The sequence below is a fragment of the Tamandua tetradactyla genome, chromosome 13 (assembly GCF_023851605.1).
Source record: "Tamandua tetradactyla isolate mTamTet1 chromosome 13, mTamTet1.pri, whole genome shotgun sequence".
Taxonomy (NCBI): Eukaryota; Metazoa; Chordata; class Mammalia; order Pilosa; family Myrmecophagidae; genus Tamandua; species Tamandua tetradactyla.
In genome coordinates this window covers 12,537,714-12,556,839 of record NC_135339.1, presented here as the reverse complement: position 1 = coordinate 12,556,839, position 19,126 = coordinate 12,537,714, and positions in this window count along the sequence as shown.

Here is a 19,126-nt window from a genome sequence, read left to right as displayed (position 1 = left end):
ACATGCATCAAGTTGTTTATGGCTTGCTCAAGCTTATTTCTGTTCAAATTACTTTTTAGTATGTTCAACGAAAACTCTGATAGCCTTGACTATGTTTATGTATAGGGAGCTTCAGGTAGCGAAATCTGAAGATAGCATTAGAGTTGCATAGAATTTTGTGGGCAAAGTAAAAGGCAGTGGCATAATTTTAACTCAACTTGCTCCTTCATTCCTCCACATTAGGCTATGCCTGTGTGCCTGCCTGTCTGTTTTGTCACCTGTCTACCTATTGTCTACTTACTTAGCTATTCATCTCTCTATCTAAAAAAGAAACTGGAAAGAGAAGGAAGCAGTGTCCAAACTCCTGTAGTTATATGTCCTGCCATGCTCCCAACAGAAAATACAGTCAAATTCCAACTCCTGGTGGGAATGTGATATAGGGGCTAGTTTTAGGATGCTGCTTGGCTGCTGAAGTGCCCCTGCGTGGTTCAACTCCTTTCACAAGACAATCTGGGTAGCTAAGGAAGATCTTAATACTCATTTCAAACATGCTGGATAGACAAAGCAAGATCTCTGTCTTATAAACAGGCTTAGACTCATTATAATGTCTTTGCCCTTCTTTCTGTGCCCTACCCATTATTAAAAGCAAAGATTTGATCCAGACAGAGTCAGCTTTTCAAAGAGAGAAAGTTCATACTTGTTTACTTATTCCTTCTTAATGTTGCTACATCATAACTGGAAGCTTATTTCTCCTGGCTTTAGCACGTGGCAATTGGAAATCAACACACTCCGGAGTTGAGTAAAGCTTAATTTTGCTTTAAAAATAACATATAAGTTTTGTATAAATGTGCCCTGTGCCTTTCTTGGTGCCTGGCAAGTGACCAATCCTTATTCATTGAATGAAGGTCTGATATGTGCTCACCTTTTCCCTTTTGCTGGGGAAAGTTGAAGCTCTTGCAGCAGACATAAATATCTTCTTAAACAAATTACATCATTTTGTAGCTTCTGGTTCAACAACTCACTTTCTTTTGCCAATCTAAATGTTCTCCCTGCACTTTCTCACCCAGTAGTCTTCTGTCATGCCCATCTGGAAGACTCTTCAGTCATTATCTCCAGGTAAACTTAGCATGCATCTCCATGACTATGTATAAAGTTGCCTGCAGTACAACTCTACGTAGAGGACCTAAAGATAACTCAAAATTAACATGTCGAAAGGTAGCCCATCCCCTTATATCATCATCTCATTCTTTTCCTTTCTAACACACACCCACATACCCCCAGACACACACAGGCACAAAGACAAATACACCCACACACTCATCCATGCACACACATGCACAGAAACACAGACAGTATGCAGATACACACAAACAGGGACACACACTCAACTGACCCATTTCCAGTGCTTCCCATCTCAGGGCATGTCACTATAATCCATCTGCAGAACCAAGTTAGGAACAAAGCTTCTTCTCTCTCTCAAAATCCAATTAAGCTCTTTCAGTAACCCCAGCATTAGGTCAACATCTCAGCATCTTTTGCTGCATAGTTGCAAATATTCTCCTAACTGTAACTTGACCCCATCAAAGGTCCCTGCTCCCCACTACTCCAAAAAACAATCTCTAATCAAAGAGAAGTTCCTTAACCAAATTGCATCAAGTTACTCATATGCTTAAAACCTCTGTTTCTTATTCCTCCAAATCAGAGTTTCGATGTCTAAATACATCTTCTCTTTAAACTGATGCCTCTCTCTTTAGGCAGTTTTCCACATAAACAATTTTCTTTAGCATATGATGTTCTAGAGCACCTCTCTTTCTCTTCCATAAATGTTTTCCTTTCACCTCCCAAGTAAACTTACCTTGTAAGATTGAACTTAAATGTCATTTTCTCTATGAGAGCCTCCCTGTTTCTTGTGCATCTCTCTTGAAGTGTTCCATACATGTTGTCATCACTTATTGAAATTTCTTTCACACATTACAAAACCTGAAACTGTGTCCCTTTCTTTTCTACATTCTCCAGCACCTATCATATTTGTATTCAATAAACACTGATGGATAAGCAAATGAATAAATAATGTAAGAGCAAAACAAAGCCTTTGGTGAGCAAGTCTGGTGGGTCTTCTTTGGGGTGGAGAGTAGTGAGCCATCTTTCTGGCATGACAGCTTGGATATACAGATGGGTAGAGTTAGTTAGAAAGGAATGCACTCCAGAGAATCGCTCAGTCCTGCAGTCATTAAATAAATAGTTAGACTGCTCTACTTGACTGAAAGGTGGCTCCATGAATCTAATAAAACAAAAAGCGGTTAACTGCACGATGTAGATGAAAACACTGTACACTATAAGTAATCAGTCAATGCAGTTCATCTAATATGTAATACTTCAAACTGTGATAAGAACAGATGGTTTGAAAACAAGCATGCCTTTACGTTTGATTACAAAGCTAAATGAAAGATCCTCAATGACCTTGTTCCTCTTAATAGACCATTATACTGATATCCATGAATTCATACAAAATGTCTAAAATCTGTCACTATTTTTAACTGTTAATTTATTTATCTTGAATGTGATGTGCAATTATTGCAAATTTCAAAGCTTTGGGTGAAGGAGGCTGCCTATTAGTTTTATAATCCTAGGATTGGGTGAACTAGTTCACTTTTTACATCATCCATAAAATTATGATTTGATGATCCACATGATATGATATTCCAGATATATCATGGGCCAAGTAGTTTCTCAATTTCATCCATAATAACTTCCTAACTCTTCAATGGATGCTAGCTCATTTCCCCTGGAATTTTTTTTAATAATTTAATTATTATTTGGATACAGAATACCCAGAATGCTAACAAGAAGTGTACTAATATTATTTAAAATAAAATAAGGGTGAAAATCTTACATGATAAAGGTGGTAGTCACATAGTTCCCACATATGATTTTATTATCCTTGAGCAGATTTAGTTGTTGTTGCCTGTTTTTGTTTAATTTATGACTTTGTGTGTTCTTTTGATTTCACTGTGGTCTAAGGAATAGATTGTTTAAATGTTTTGCCATTTTTGGATGAAGAAGAGGAGAAAGGAATGAAGATGTTGTTTAATAAGGATGAAAAATCTCTGCAAAGGACTGTGCAGAATTCTAGTGTAGAGTGGTAAGCAACCACAATAGACCTTCTTGACATGATAATAATAATAAACATGCACATAAGTGTTACAACTACTAACTGTATTAAGTACAACGAAAAATGAAAGCAGAGAGTATTGAGGCAATGAACTGAGTGGAGTCTGCTTGAGACTGGGTAGTCTGGGAAAGCACCTCTGAAAAAATGACACCAATTCAGAGGCGTGCATTTGAATAATGAAGAGAAAAATAGGAGAGAAAGCACTTTAGCCATGAAACAACATGAGAAAGACCCTAGACTAGGAAAATGCTTGGTCCAATCAAGTTACAAAGAGAATTTCAATGTGGTTATAGCATCATGATAGAAGAAGGAAGAGGCATGAGATGACATTAGATTACAAAAGTAAGTCATGGCGGTGTATGTGTTTCAGGCATGGAAAGAAGTTTAGCTTTCATTCTAAGTGCAGTAGAAATCTCACACAGCATTTAACAAGACAGCAGCATGATTAAGTCATGTGTAAAAGATCAATCCGGATGCTTTGTGGAGAACTGACTGTTGGTAAGGAACGGTGAGAAAAGGAAGCCCAGTGAGGAAACTATTGCAGAAACTAGGAAACAAACCATGGTAGCCTGGATTAGAGCAGCTCCAGGAGAGATGAAGATGAAGCTTTAGTAAACTGTTCAGCTAAATAACATGGGTGAGAGAAATACCCACCTTATAAAGGGAAAGTCATTACATGAAACTATGTCTAATTTAAAGCATTATGGATGATTCTGGTACATCAAAGCATATCAATGATTGCTATTTCTATCACTACTGTGTATGACTACTACTATTGTTTAGAATTATGCGGCTTGACTTTTTAGGGGTGGTGTTTGGATGGAAGTAAGGAAGAGTAGGTTCGCTTTGGTGTTGTAATTTTTTGGTTTTGCAACGAGTCTGATAGATTTGTATAATGATCCATTGCCTTAGAGTGTGATGTTAAGAATGATGGAAGGATTCATGTATGTGGAAACAGAAGGATTGGAAGTTGATTTTTTAAAGTCTAATGATTAACCTTCCCAGGAACCATCAGACTTCCCCATCTTTTCCCTTGCTACTCTTCCTTCCTTAGACATTTCTTCAATCTTTTAATCATATGAAGCCTCCTTCTCTAACAATGATACAAACGTTGTGGCAATTCTCTGCCAAAGTTAGATCCATCTCTTTCATGGCAATTGTCCTAGGGCCTCTTAGAATATCAGAGCAGGAAGGGACCTTGGACGTCCCTTGTAATTCCCTTAATTACAAATTTGGAGGTTGAGATTGAAAGATGAAAATGTTATGACTCTTCAGAAATACCAAATGATGTCTTGAAAAACCCTGGGCTTGGGATCAGACTGAATTAAGTTCAAGTTCTGCCTATATCATTTGCTCAACATGGAACATTGGACAAATTGCTTAACCTCTCTGAGGCTCGATTACCTCAAGATTGTAATATCTTCCCTGCCTAGATGAAGAGTTGCTGTGAAGAATAAATGAAATAATGTCCATAAAAGCCCTTCATGAACTATAAAGTATATTTGCTATCATTCTTTTGCCGAGTTTACAGGCACTAAAGCAACAGATGGGAATATTGATTCAATTATATGCATAAAGATAGTTTGTGCAACTCATGGTTATAGCACTCAAAAGTTCTTGATGTAAATTTATTGGGAGGCTATGCTTCAAGTATAGTGCAGCTTATGGAGGTAAGCTGACATTCTTCAAATACATATTTCATGAATTCTTATAATGTGTAAACCTCATGCAACCCTGGAATATGGTATCATTATTTATATTTTGTTATAAGAAAACAGATACAGTAACCAGAGTAGTTAAAAAAAACAAACAATGTAAGATCATATAGCCACTTGGCAGCAGAGCCTGTTTTCAACTCTTGATCTTCCTTGTTCAAAAGGCCATAAAATGTTAACTGTGAATCGGGAAGCTGTATACCACAATCACAGAGAATATTTAATGTAGTTTCTGCAAAAAAAAAGAAAGAAAAAGAAAAGGCCGTTTAATTGAGCAAAGTCAGTCAAGAAACCAAACGTGCATTTTTGTTCTTGAGAATTCGTCGAAATATGATACTGTAATTGAGCAATTGGGTGTAAAAAGTCACTGGTAGAAATGCACTGCAGATGGCAATTAATTACCACACAAGTCCTGCTCCATTATGCAGTGAAAGATTGACAAAGAGACTGCAGCAAGACTGAACCCGGAAATGACAACATGAACAAGAACCTGCCCTCTAACGGTCAGCCCAGTGCCCTGTCCTTGTTAAACAGGGATGCTATTCAAAAATGCAAATGAGATATTTTGAGCACTTTTATATTTATGACTTTATTACTCTGAAGCGGTTGGGAGTTTTAATTTTGTGGTTAGCCCACCTGCTGTTTCTTTATTAAAATCTTAGTTCTGATTAATCAAAAATGCTCTTTGTAGTCAGATCACATAGATTCTATAAAACAGGATGCACTAGTTTGCTCTGGATTTGGTATGAGATTTATCTTTTAAAGATGCACACAGATTTATATGGGTGCTCACAAGTGTGGTGTTGAATTAAAATATGATACAAGTGGGAAAAGTTCATGGCTTTCTGAATGTGATCATAAATAAAGAATTTCATGACCAAGTTACTCTGTATAATATCCATGTCTCTTGTCACCCAATGGGCATATCGAGTTACTCTGTTGGTGGCAGCCATGAAATGTTTGCAATGGTTTTACATAGCCTTATAAAATGGGCATTGAAAACTCACAATTCAAACAGCAACCACCGTGTCTTACACAAATGGCACTAAAGCATGCAAATTCTTTGAAAGCAACTGAAATAATTCTTTGCATCAGCACCTAGATTTTAGTCCACTGACGCTGAGACAAGAGAGAGCCTTGTTTGGGTTTTCTTTATGTAGCTTCAACTAAACAGCAGGGAGTGGCCTGGCTGTAAGATTCAGAAAAATAAGAGTGGTATAACAGAAGCTGTTCAACAGAGGGAGTAGAGAGAATATCAAAAGGAGATGTAAACTGTGCTCTGGTATTTTTTTTTAGAATTTTTTCATAAACATCCAAAGCATACTTTAGATTCTATTTTATCCTCAAATATTATCTCTTAAATGCTCATGTGACAATGATACTCTCTTAAAGATTCAACATACCAATTTAATATGCAAGTCTCTCATAGCAACTCCTAATACTCCTCCCAAAAGACTATATTATTTCAGACTACACATAATGAAATATAATTTAATATTTAGAACTATGAAACAGACGAGACAGCTGAGGTCAAAGAAGAGATGCTATTTACATTGAGTACAAGAATTTCCTTAGGAGATAACCTTTACTGCCAAGGAGCCAGGAGACACTTTTCTTAAGAATGTGACTTCAGTAATTACAGACAGAAATAAGATAGAAGAGACTAGTATTATTCTTGACCCACATCTCTGTCTACCATGTAGCTTTGGGCAAGTTTCTTGACCTCCATGAAACTTGGATCTAATATGGGAAGACACCTGTTCTAGTTTGCAAGCTGCCCAGATGTGATATACCAGAACTGGAATGGCACTTTACATATGTAGTTTACTTTTAAAAAAGGCAATTTATTGAGTGGCAAATTTACAGTTCCAAGGCCGTGAAAAATATTCACATTAAGGCTTCAGGGGGAAAATACTTTAACTCCAAAGAAAGGCTGATGAAGTTTGGAGTTTCTCTCTCAGCTGGGAGGGCACATGACGACCACTACTAGTTTTCTCTCCTCGTTTCACAAGGCTTCCCCAGAGACATTTTCCTTCTGCTCCAAAGGCTGTGTGGGCTCTGTTGGTTCTGGTGGCTCTAAAGTTTTTTCCTAAATTGTTCTCTTTAAAGGGTTCCAGTAAGCAACCTCACCTTGAATGGGTGGAGACACATCTCCATGTTAATCAAAAGTTAACACCCAGGCGGTACAAAGGTGGTACAAAGGTGGTGCAAAAACCAACATTGTCTTTGTTTACTGTGGCCTCTTATTGAACCCCACTGCTGCTATCTTTCTCTGTATATTTTCATAGACTGGAGCCTTTACTTAACGAAGATGCATGATATTCTGTAGTTGAAGAGACTGGGAAGATCAGATGACATCCCAAACCATGGCTTCAGGTGTCTTTATCTTTCATAGAGGTTCCTAACAATCTCAGTTCAAGCTTAAAACCTTCTCTGTTCTCTGGACTAAATGAGAACTGGGTTTGAGTATCAGCCTTCACACTGCTTTTAGAATCAATAATCTTTCCATATCAGAGGATTTCTTAGTGGTTCCCCTCAATGTGCCTTTCTGATGAACTCTTTCCTTAGAGATTTCTCAAGCCAGTATTGCCTTTATATCCTGAAAAGATGGACCCCTATCCCCAACCCTAAGGTTTGTGGGATCCCTCTCTTGCCTTCTGCAGGACAGCCATAATCCTTGGTCATGGGCTGAGGGGATGTGCCTACCCAGAGTCCACCTTTGCTCTCAGGACAAGGTTTTGGTAGCCAGCATCAGCAGTGAGAGATTCAGATGCCCAAATGGCCCAAGCTGATTCCTGAGTCTCTTTGTGACTATTTTTCCTCTCTGTCCTGAGATCAGAGCAAGCTAATTGTGCACACCTTCAGGCTCTGGGAGAAAATCAAAGGGCAGTGGCTATGAACAGGATGGATGCACATGCTGGCTAGCTTGTCCACATGCTCGGTGCCCTCATGGGATGGTGCTGGATTTGGGAATAAGAGTGGCAGACCATGGGCCACTCTGTTTTATTCTTTCACTTTTCATCTCCTACAGAATTCTGAAGTGTCTAAGGACACTAAGTGGGAATCAGGCCTTCCAGGTCATTATGAAGGTATATTTGTCAAGACATGAAGAGTAGAACATATTTCATTTCCCAACTCATTAGTTGGATTTATGCCTCTAGATATATAGACCCTGTGGACCTCTATTGTCCTCTAGTGCTCAAGACCTGAACACCTAACGGACAGGCAGTCCTCCACTAGGAGATTTAGCTCTAGCTTTTCCCCACAATGTTCCAGGCATAGCAAATCAGGTGGGTGTGAATTTCTGGTGATTAAGAATCTATTTGTTGGGTGTTTTTGTTTGTTTTGTTTTTACTTCGGCTATGTTGACCTGCTTTGTATACAAGGTCTGTGGGCACTAAGCAAGGACCGATATTCCTCCAGAAGAAGACAAGTAAAGGAATGATGCAGGGCAAGCAAGAGAACGATTGTGGTGCTGGATCATGGAATCCCAACCTGTATGACTGGACCCGAGAACAGTCTGGTGGAAAGTGGAGCTGGGAAAGAAGTGGTGGACAAAAGCTAAAGAGCTGCTCCACCGGTGGCACCTCAGCAAGACAGCTGGAGAGTGAGGACTTTGACCTAAAAGTTGGTGTTCTAGTTTGCTAGCTGCCAGAATGCAGTACACCAGAAACGGAATGGCTTTTAAAAGAGGAATTTAATAAGTTGCTAGTTTACAGTTCTAAGGCCAAGAAAATGTCCCAATTAAAACAAGTCTATAGAAATGTCCAGTCCAAGGCATCCAGGGAAAGATACCTTGGTTCAAGAAGGCCGACGACGTTCAATGTTTCTCTCTCAGCTGGAAGGACACATGGCGAACATGGTGGTGTTCGCTGGCTTTACTCGTGGCTCTACCAAAAAAGGGACTCTCTCCAACATGTTTCCTCTTTTAAAGGATTCCAGCAAGCAACTCCACCTTCAGTGGTTGGTGACACACCTCCATGGAAATCATCTGATCAAAAGTTACCACCCACAATTGGGTGGGTCACATCTTCATGAAAACAATCAAAATGCTCCCACCCAGCAATATTTAATGAGGATCAAAGGCATGGCTTTTCTGGGGTCCACCACAGCTTCAGATTGGCACAGTTGGGGAGGTTGTGACCACTGGAGAGGGTTCCTGAGAGTGGGTGAAAGAGGAGGATATTGCTCATAGTTCTGCAACAAAGACTTTGTTTTAGGGATCAACCATGCACTTGTGTGTTGAATTCACCCTGAATGAAGATAAGGTTAAGGTCAAGAGGAAGGTGATGAGTCAGGTAAAATGAGAAATTAAGGCATTGACAAATGACAGTTATCCGGAAAGGAAGAGAGTAACATGAATAGAGTTAGCGCCTCAATGAGAAAGGTATTTATGAGACAGGAAGAAGAATGCTTTGGAAGCAGCATAGGAAAGTCAAAACTTATTTTTATATTGCCTTTTACTCAAATGCTTTTCTTTTTTATATTGCCTTTTACTCAAATGCTTTTCTTTTTAGGGATTCTATTTTCTATTTTTGTCCTTTCTCATTCCACTAACAATTAGATCATAAAACAGATATAATTATGTACTAAAATGTTTTTTTATTTTTATTGTAGTAATATATACAAATTAAAATTCCCCATTTGAATGACTTTCAGGTGTATAATTCAATGATATTAGTTTCATTCACAATATCATGCAACCATCACCAACATCTGTAACCCAAATTTTTATCATCTCAGACATAAACTCTGCATCTCTTAAGCAATAGCTTCCCATTATCTTCACTGCCTGCCCCTGGTAACCTGTAATCTATTATCTGTCTCTATGAATTTATTTATTCTATGTATTTTATATGTAAGATCATGCAATATGCCTACCCGAAACTTTTCCCTTCCTTCAACCCAGTTCACATCTCCATTTCTCTAGATTCTTTCTGCTCTTCTTCATCCTACTCTGATTCCCTTTCCTGACCCCTAAAGATATTTATTTTTTTTTAACACCAAGTTCAGCACTTGATGGTATGAAGCTCATCTCTTGCCTTAGTTTCATGTTCTTTTATATTCTACCACTGTTAGAGCAACGGAAAGCATATTAGTGAATGTGGTCTCAAACACAATAAAATTACATTATTGAGTTGTCTTTTTTTGGGAAAGCACACCCTTCACTTTGAAAATAGCCTGCATGATTGTCACCAGCATTTAGTGTAGAAACATTGTCATGTAACTTTTAAGCCTCTGGTTAACCATTTTAGGCCCTTTTGCCTAAGGTAGTAGGCAATGCAAGAACTGCTCTTGTGGCTTTTCTGCCTTCAAAACCTATATGGCCCATCCCAAACTGCCTTAAAATCTTAAAAGCAAAATCTTAGTTGGTAAAGTTTGAAGAAATTGGGAGCTTTTGTCATGTTTCAATTTTTGTTTTTATTTTCCAAGTTTGTAAACTCTAGAAATCTGGGAATACACATTGAAATTCTGATTCCCAAGAAGGGGAGGTTAAAAGCTTACTAGACCAAATGATATCACCTAGGGCCTTTCTTCTACTCTTTCTTTTTTTCAGGGTAATGCTAGAGGACTAAAGACAACTACATTGGCAGTTTTAAAGCAAGTCAAAATTTCCTTGACATACAGCAAGGAACACTTCCAAAAGAACCTTCAGTGGGAGCTGAACCTAGCTTCTTCTGGCTTTCTTTCCCTCCCAAGTCTCCTTCTCATGTCTCCTCATATGTAGTAAGTTTTAGTTCAGGAGAATGTCGCCTAACAATGTCTTGCTTTAAGTGGTGCATTTGCTTTGTAAAACTACATTAAAAATCATGTCTTATCTCAAATCAACCTCAGAAAATTTTTCATTCCAGATGGCAGAAGTAAACCGCAGCTCATATATTGTTTAGTCAGTAAAAGAAGGAAAACGTGAATTTCTGATTTATCCAGAAGCACTCATCTGAAATAAATGCCTTAGAGAAGCTCATGCAGTAAAGGATAAATTTCTAGTGATACATGGGCAAGCATTTGTCCAGAGACTCTTTAGCTGTGCCCATCCAATACAGTAGCTACTAGCCACACCTTTATGATCTGTCCTCAGTTGTTATCAGAATTTGGAGGTTAGAGAGCTCCCTCAGGGACATGGCTGTGCCAGTTTGAATCTGTTGTGGACCCCAGAAAAGCTATGTCCTTTAAATGTCATTCAATATTGCTGGGTGGAAGCTTTTTGACTGTTCCCATGGAGATATGACCCACCCAATTGTGGGTGGTAACTTTTGATTAGATGGGTTCCATTGAGATGTGTCTCCACCCATTCAAGGTGGGGTTTGTTTACTGAAACCCTTTAAGAGGGAGCTGTTTTTTGGAAAGAGCTACCAGAGCCCACACAGCAAGAGACCTTTGAAGATGAAGAAGGAAAACACCCTCTGGGGGCTTCATGAAACAAGAAGCCTGGAGAGAAAGCTAGCAGACGTTGCTATGTGCCCTTCCAGCTGAGACAGAAACCCTGAACTTCTCCGGCCTTTCTTGAGTGAAGGTAACCTGTCAGTGTCTTAATTTGTACATTTTCATGGACTTAGAACTATAAACTTGCAACTTAATAAACTCCGCTTTTTAAAAGCTGTTGTGTTTCTGGTATATCACATTCCGGCAGCTAGCAAAGTAGAACAGGAAGTGACCAGAACACCAAGGGAAATAGTAAGTTGATGATGGCATCATTAATGGGAAGGAAATGTCCTGGGTCCTCGGCCTTGTTGTAATGGAAAGGAGATTTCCTTCGCATGGTTGTAGAGATAAGTTTAGCATGGATTGATGAATTAAAGATATACAAAGGGTCTAGAAGGTCTTGGAGCTATGTTCTAAGCACTCTATTGGGCTATAACATTTATTTACATATGCTATTTTTTACATTGACCTCTAGCTCATCATAATGTATAGAGGAAATAGAAAAAAAACAGAAAGAGTTTTTTGAATTACTGGTTTACCTCTTCCAAGTAAGGTGATGGCCCATTCACTTGACTTCACTTCCTAAAAGTGAATTTCCTCATATGTAAATTGTGTTTGCCATGAGCTCCCCTACCTCACCCGGTTAGATTGCTGTCAAGTATGCATGAGGTATTGGTACAATACCATTTTAAGGAGTATAAAGGGATACATGAATACATGCTATCAAGATCATGCCAATGCTGAAATGAAGTCTTGGGTTAGGAAATGGCAACAATAGCAGGATTTGGAAGAGGAGGAGAGAAAAAGTTGTCTTCCCCTCCATCCTTCCATCCTAATATCTCTGGCTTTGTTGATGACTTTTTACTTAATAGCCATATTACAGGGAATCAAATTATGTCTCTAATTACTTCATACTTAATAATGCAATTAAATCATCCGCCTCCATTCCTCATTACCATCTGTTTCCAAGAGAATGACGTGAACGTGTCACTGTGCCGTCAGTACAGTGGGGTGAATGAAGCCTGGAGAAGGCACTACCCAAAGCAGTTTTTCTTTCCATACTTTCTGGGGATCTAAAGCTTTGAGAGAAGAATTACACAGAGAGGATCCGTCCAGCACTTCTCAGTCACAAAAATGCGGATTTCATCTCAATGGCCCATGAACCTGTTTCAAATTAAATGCTCTCTTGTTTGGAATCTTTGTTGAAGACACATTATGGGACCATTTACACAGCAATTATATCTAGTCAGGTGTAAACAGTGACCTCTTGCCCACTTCAGGGAACTATTATAAAGTTCACTTAATGCCTCACCACACTCAAATGACCCCTCCACCCTTCAACACATATGTTACCTACAAGAGGTAATTCCTTGATGACACCTGGACACACCCTGTCAATAAATACTTGAAGGACCACAACTGTTTTTGGAGGAATGGGAGGGTCTTCCCAGAGAAGGAGACTGCTAGAATTTCCTTGTTTATTCAGGATCAGCTAGATTTCTCAAATGCTTTGCATGTGCACTAGGATGCACCACCCTGGGGCTCATGACAGATAGTGGATTCTCCATGGCTCTCTTTCTCACTGGGATAGAACCTTTCCTCAAGGCCTCAAGACTCTGCCCTAGTCAGCCACCAACTGTCAGTCAGAGGTGGCACAAGTGGTGAAACCAACTTTACATTTTGGGTTGTGGAAATCTCACAGCCTTTAGAATCAGGCAAATTTCATTGTAATTAACGATTTTGAATAGTTACTATTCTCATTTCTAAGATGCAATAATGCCCACAACATAGTTTTTTTTGTGTGAGGAGTTGAGTTCACCCATACTCACACACACACATGTAAACACATAAACAGACTAACACACTTTCAACAAAAAGCAATATTAGGCACTAAGGCAGAATGACCTTTTGCTGGTATGGTCATTGGGGAAGAAGAGGCCAGGCCAATGGGTTGGCTTGTCATCTAAGAGTTCCCAGTACAATAATATCAGGCCCTATGTCAGTCACTGTGATAGCTACCAAAGGCAATCTCATATGCTAAGATAGCGTCCACTCCTTTTAATAATAAAGAGGTAGCAATGTTTTTAAAATGAATATTTCTTTGCTAAGTTAGTAAAGAAGAGGAAAAACAACATGGTAGATAAAACCCAGGCTTTATAGAAGAACCACATACACAATATTATGAGAAAATGAAATCAATCCAGAATGTGGGAAATTCAATAAAACAACTGTCTTCAGTGCTTCAAAAAGTCAATATCATAAGAAAAGGACAAAGGTGGGGAAACTGTACTATTTCAAAAGAGATTAAAGAGATATAAAGATAGAATGCAGTGTTTGAACTGGCTGAATCTTAATTTAATAAAAAGTAGCTATTAAAAGGTATTTGAGAGAAACTGGGAAAATTTGAATATAGAATGTATATTACCTGATTATTATATAGTAAGTCTTAATTTTCCTAGGTATGATACTTGTATCATCAGCATGGGTGGAATATTCTAATATTTATAGGAGACATATCATTATGCAATGAAAATTATTTTCAAATTATTCATCAAAAATATACAAAATAACTGTCCCTCAATACAAAACAATCAGGCACACAGAAGAACTGGACATACATTTATATAAAAGAAGGAAATATAGAATATTAATGGCAGTTGATTGTAAGTAGTAGGTATATGGATGCTTATCATACTATTCTCTCAATCATTCTATGTGTTTTAAATTTCTCATTGTAACAGATCAAAAAAATATTAGGGTCATCATACTCCAGTTTGAACAATGGCTTTACAACTTCTTATGTGCATGGCTTGGGCAGGAGACTACCATTTTGTGCCTCGGACTCTTTTGCTGTAAAGGAGAAATGATAAACAGTGCCTTCCTCCCAGGCTTACTGTAAACGCCAATGTTGCAGTATATGTGCACTTCTTAGAACAAGGCCTGACACAAAGTGAGTGCTCAACAAATGTCACTTCCTATAGGAGCATGGACAGTGAAAAGCTGCAGGATGCTCTGGGCTAGAATGGAGGCATGGACATGGTATGTTATGAATACCACATCTCTCCACCCTGTCCATTAAAACCCCAAGTGATTAAGACATCCACCACACACCTTCTACATCCACCAAAGTTTATCAGTGAGTGATACCTTAGTTAAATTACATACCAGTGTTCCTCTTTAGGAAGGGCTCTCCCTTAGATACTTGAGGCTGTTGGAATAACAGCAGCTTCATTACTGAGATGGGCACCAGATCCCTAGACTCACACTGCCAGTTGTATTATCTATTTCTGTAACTCTACTTTTCTATGTCCTCTTTGCTCTTGACCATGGAAGTTTTCCCTTACTTTATGTGGAGTTCAACTATGCATTTAAAAATAGAAATGTTTTCATTTCTGTGGTCTTCAACATCTTTGTAGAGGAAGCATTTCCAAACTATCTCATCTGCTGCACTGCCAAAGAAATGGTATCTAGCAAGCATTAAATGGCAGGGAGCTCTTCATTTCTCATTGTCAGGACCTGGAAGGTAAAAGCAGGGACTCATTGCATATATAACTATAATCATATTAAACCTCCAAACAAGATAAACAAAAGACCTTTGGCTCCCCAAGGAATAAGAACATTAAGGAAAATGTTCCTGACATTCAGAAAATATCAATAAATTTCAAGGAACTTGAGATAAAGATTTTTTGATAAAAGCAGATAACAAAAAAATTTACAAAGACATGGAGGTGAGTAAAATTAGCCTGGGGAAATTATCTAGAGTAAGAAAAGAAGATAGTATGGGCAGAGCTTTGGAAAACCTCAAATTTAAGTTTCAGGAAGGACAGCTACTACAGAAATTGGAAAAGAATATTAGATACGTGTATATATGCATGCTCATATATACACTATACCTACACAATGCACCTTAATATGAAACGGGGCATGTACTATTAAAGCCAAAAGATCCATGCGTTTCATAAGGGAGAGAGAACTAGATATGTTTAAATGCAAAAGAAAAATCTAGATAAAGATTGAGAAGCAGTCATTGTATTTAATCAGAAAAGACTAATGGATAACATTGACACAATGGATTTCAGTAGAGTGTTGGAGAGAATTTAGACTATAGTGGACTGAGATGATAACATGTAGAAATTGTGGACTTCATATTCGCTACCTTCTAAAATCCAGAAACAAGTACACACATTTTATTGTATAAATAAAGTTGAATTTATTTGTATAAATTACTTGAATTTCACTTAAATACTTTAGAAGTCATTATATCCAAAATGAACTCACTATGCCTCTGCCTTTCTCCTCTCCTCCCCTAAAAGTTTGCTCATCCAACACTCCATATGTCAGTTAATGTCATTACTACATATTCCATTTTTCGTATCAAAACTTCTAATTTTGAGGTAGGAGTAGATGAAGTTTTGACAACCTCAAAACCATCACTCATGAAGAAAGGAATGACTATTCCCTTTCCTATTTGATAAAACTTTCAATTTCTGAGAACGAAAAAAAAAACCTGTGAAATAGATAGGAGGGATACAAACATTTTGTTGCATGTTTCAGACTGACAGCATTGCCAGACGAGACTAGTGTGGGGGAATGATAGCAATTCTCATTTCAGTTTCAGAACTCACAGAGTCAATACTCTTTCAAAATTGAAGCAAGCGGTTGGTCTCAGTCTTACTCTTGTTTTGTTTGTATCTTTCTCTAACATGCCATAACCATTGGATTAGAAAGCGCATCGTGGTTTGGTTGCTAATTGTCATTTTAAACCAGAAACCATAGCTCTGATTTATTTTTTCTCCAAATGGAGTTTACAAATGTTTTAGGTTGTCAAATAAATTCATTAGGATATTGACTGGGATCACACTATACTGACATTTAATATAAGAATGGGTGGTTATCAAAATGGACTGATGATATCACTGAAGAAATGATGTCAAAATCCAGATATAATGTAATGTGTAACATATGTAGCATAAGAAATATATGGAGTCAGTTGCACCAGGAAGAGAAAACTACCGTGGAGTCTAAAAAGAGCAACAACTTTTCCAAGTCATTACTCAACTTCCCCATGTGTATTAGGGCTGCCCAGCAATAATTTGGTCAATATTCCTATCATAACCTGCCCAATGAAACCACTTAGCAACCCACTGTCCCCTGCAGTCAAAATCTTCACTGTAACTGCTTTTAGTGTCCTTTCTCCCATTGCTGGAGGTAAGGTGGAAAATAGAATAAGCAATAAAAATAAGACATATTTTTTTATTAAAAATGGGACCCAGGTGGCTTAAATAAATGGATGTCAGTGGTAATGAGGCATTCAGAGGGGTGAAAAAAAAAAGAGGAGAAAGTTTGGGTACTGTTTGAATTTCTAGTTTATTTTTCTAAAAATTAAATTTGGTTTTATATTCGTCATGTAGAGGTATACAGATTGATTTTTTACAACAGATGATATCAGACTTTCGGAAGCATCTTAAATGCTATGGGATCTGTCACATAAATTGTGCCTTCCCACCTATACACAATAATTTCATTCTGGACACGGTTCAGAAGTATGCCTCAACCCATATGAAGAGTACTGTTTAAAGGCTTTGCCTTCTCTTTACCCTGTCACCTTTATCTTCCAATCAGTATTCCCAGTTCTGCCATCTCAAGCTGTAACAGAAGTATCATTTATTTCTCAGTATATTGTATATTCAGAGGCAATAATCAGAGCCTCTGAGATTTCAGACCACCCAGTGATACCTTTGCGGTCTTCATTAAATGCCTTGATTTTCTTCTGGTGAGTAAATTTGAATGTTAAATGGATGTTACAGAAGGTGAGAGCTAAAGAGTCAGCTTTAGGTGATTGTATAATAACAGATCAGATTCTGAAATACCTGCTGGACCTTAGAAATCATGACTAGATTCTAATATTTAATAATGAACATATGTTTTAAGAAGAGAAAAAAAATTGTGAAATGGAAAATTAGAAAAACTAAAATTTACTTCAAGAAGGAAGAGGTTTCTAAGTTTAGATAATTTGCTTGATAGGTGATAGAAAATGTGGCGCTCATAAAATTAGCGTGGAAATACTAAGGTCAATCCAAATACCACCTACTTATTGAGAAATACCATTGTTAAAAGATTATAGCCTTTGGAGTCAGACTAAACTAAGCTTTATACTTTTCAATTATAGCTATGTGGATTTGGAAATATTATTTACTCTTTCTGAATCTTAGTTTCCTTTTCTGATAAATGACAATAATTGCACATACTCCATAGAGTCCATAAGTTGATGAAGTAATGCCTACAAGCTGCCTAAAACAGTGCCTGGTGAAGAAGAGAGGTACGATATGTGTTAGCATCACTTTTGAGTATTTTACTATATATTAATTCTCAGAAACATTGTAGGGTAATGGTTAAGAATATGGGCTCTGTGGTCAAACTTTCAGGTGCAAATCCTAGCTTCATGACTTTGTCTCTATGTAACCATGTGCAAATTAAATATTCTATGCCTCTGGTTGCTCATTTCTAAAATGGATGCTGGTATTAATTTTTATCTCATAAGACTGCTGTTAGGATTATTTGGTTATATTGCCTATAATATAAATTTGCAATTAATGTTAGTTATTATTATTGTGCCAATAGTACATATGAATCAGATGCTATTTTTTCCCACTAATCTCCGTTAGTGGAAACCGTGGAAAGAATGATGTTCAGTACAGACCAAATGAAAACATCCACAGGAGAAACTATTTCTAATTTTGAACTTGCTCCTTAAAAAGCTATGAGGTGTTATTCAATTTACATTTCATCCTTGGACCAGTTTCCTTACCTGTAAAATGAAATGTTTAAAATACTTTATCTGTGGGATCTCTTACAGAACCAATTACATACGATTTTGCAAAATTTCCAAATTGTAGTTGCTTGACAAATGTTCAATTGTATTTGAAAATAGTAAATGAAATAGGGGAAAGGTTAGGCAAAGATAACAGACTTTTTCCAAATACCCGATTTGGGTCAGACAGCATAATAGGCATTTTGCATGTTATTTAAATTTAATCCACAAAATTACAATATTACTGAATTACAAAAAGAAACAGAAACTATAGGGAAAAGAATGGAAAAATTTGAACAGGGTATCAGGGAACTCAAGGACAATATGAACCGCACAAATATACGTGTTGTGGGTGTCCCAGAAGGAGAAGAGAAGGGAAAAGGAGGAGAAAAACTAATGGAAGAAATTATCACTGAAAATTTCCCAACTCTTATGAAAGACCTAAAATTACAGATCCAAGAAGTGCAGCGCACCCCAAAGAGATTAGACCCAGATAGGCGTTCTCCAAGACACTTACTAGTTAGAATGTCAGAGGTCAAAGAGAAAGAGAAGATCTTGAAAGCAGCAAGAGAAAAACAATCCATTACATACAAGGGAAACCCAATAAGACTTTGTGTAGATTTCTCAGCAGAAACCATGGAAGCTAGAAGACAGTGGGATGATATATTTAAAATACTAAAAGAGAAAAACTGCCAACCAAGACTCCTATATCCAGCAAAATTATCCTTCAAAAATGAGAGAGAAATTAAAACATTCTCAGACAAAAAGTCACTGAAAGAATTTGTGACCAAGAGACCAGCTCTGCAAGAAATACTAAAGGGAGCACTAGAGTCAGATACAAAAAGACAGAAGAGAGAGATATGGAAAAGAGTGTAGAAAGAAGGAAAATCAGATATGATATATATAATACAAAAGGCAAAATGTTAGAGGAAAATATTATCCAAACAGTAATAACACTAAATGTCAATGGACTGAATTCCCCAATCAAAAGACATAGATTGACAGAATGGATTAAAAAACAGGATC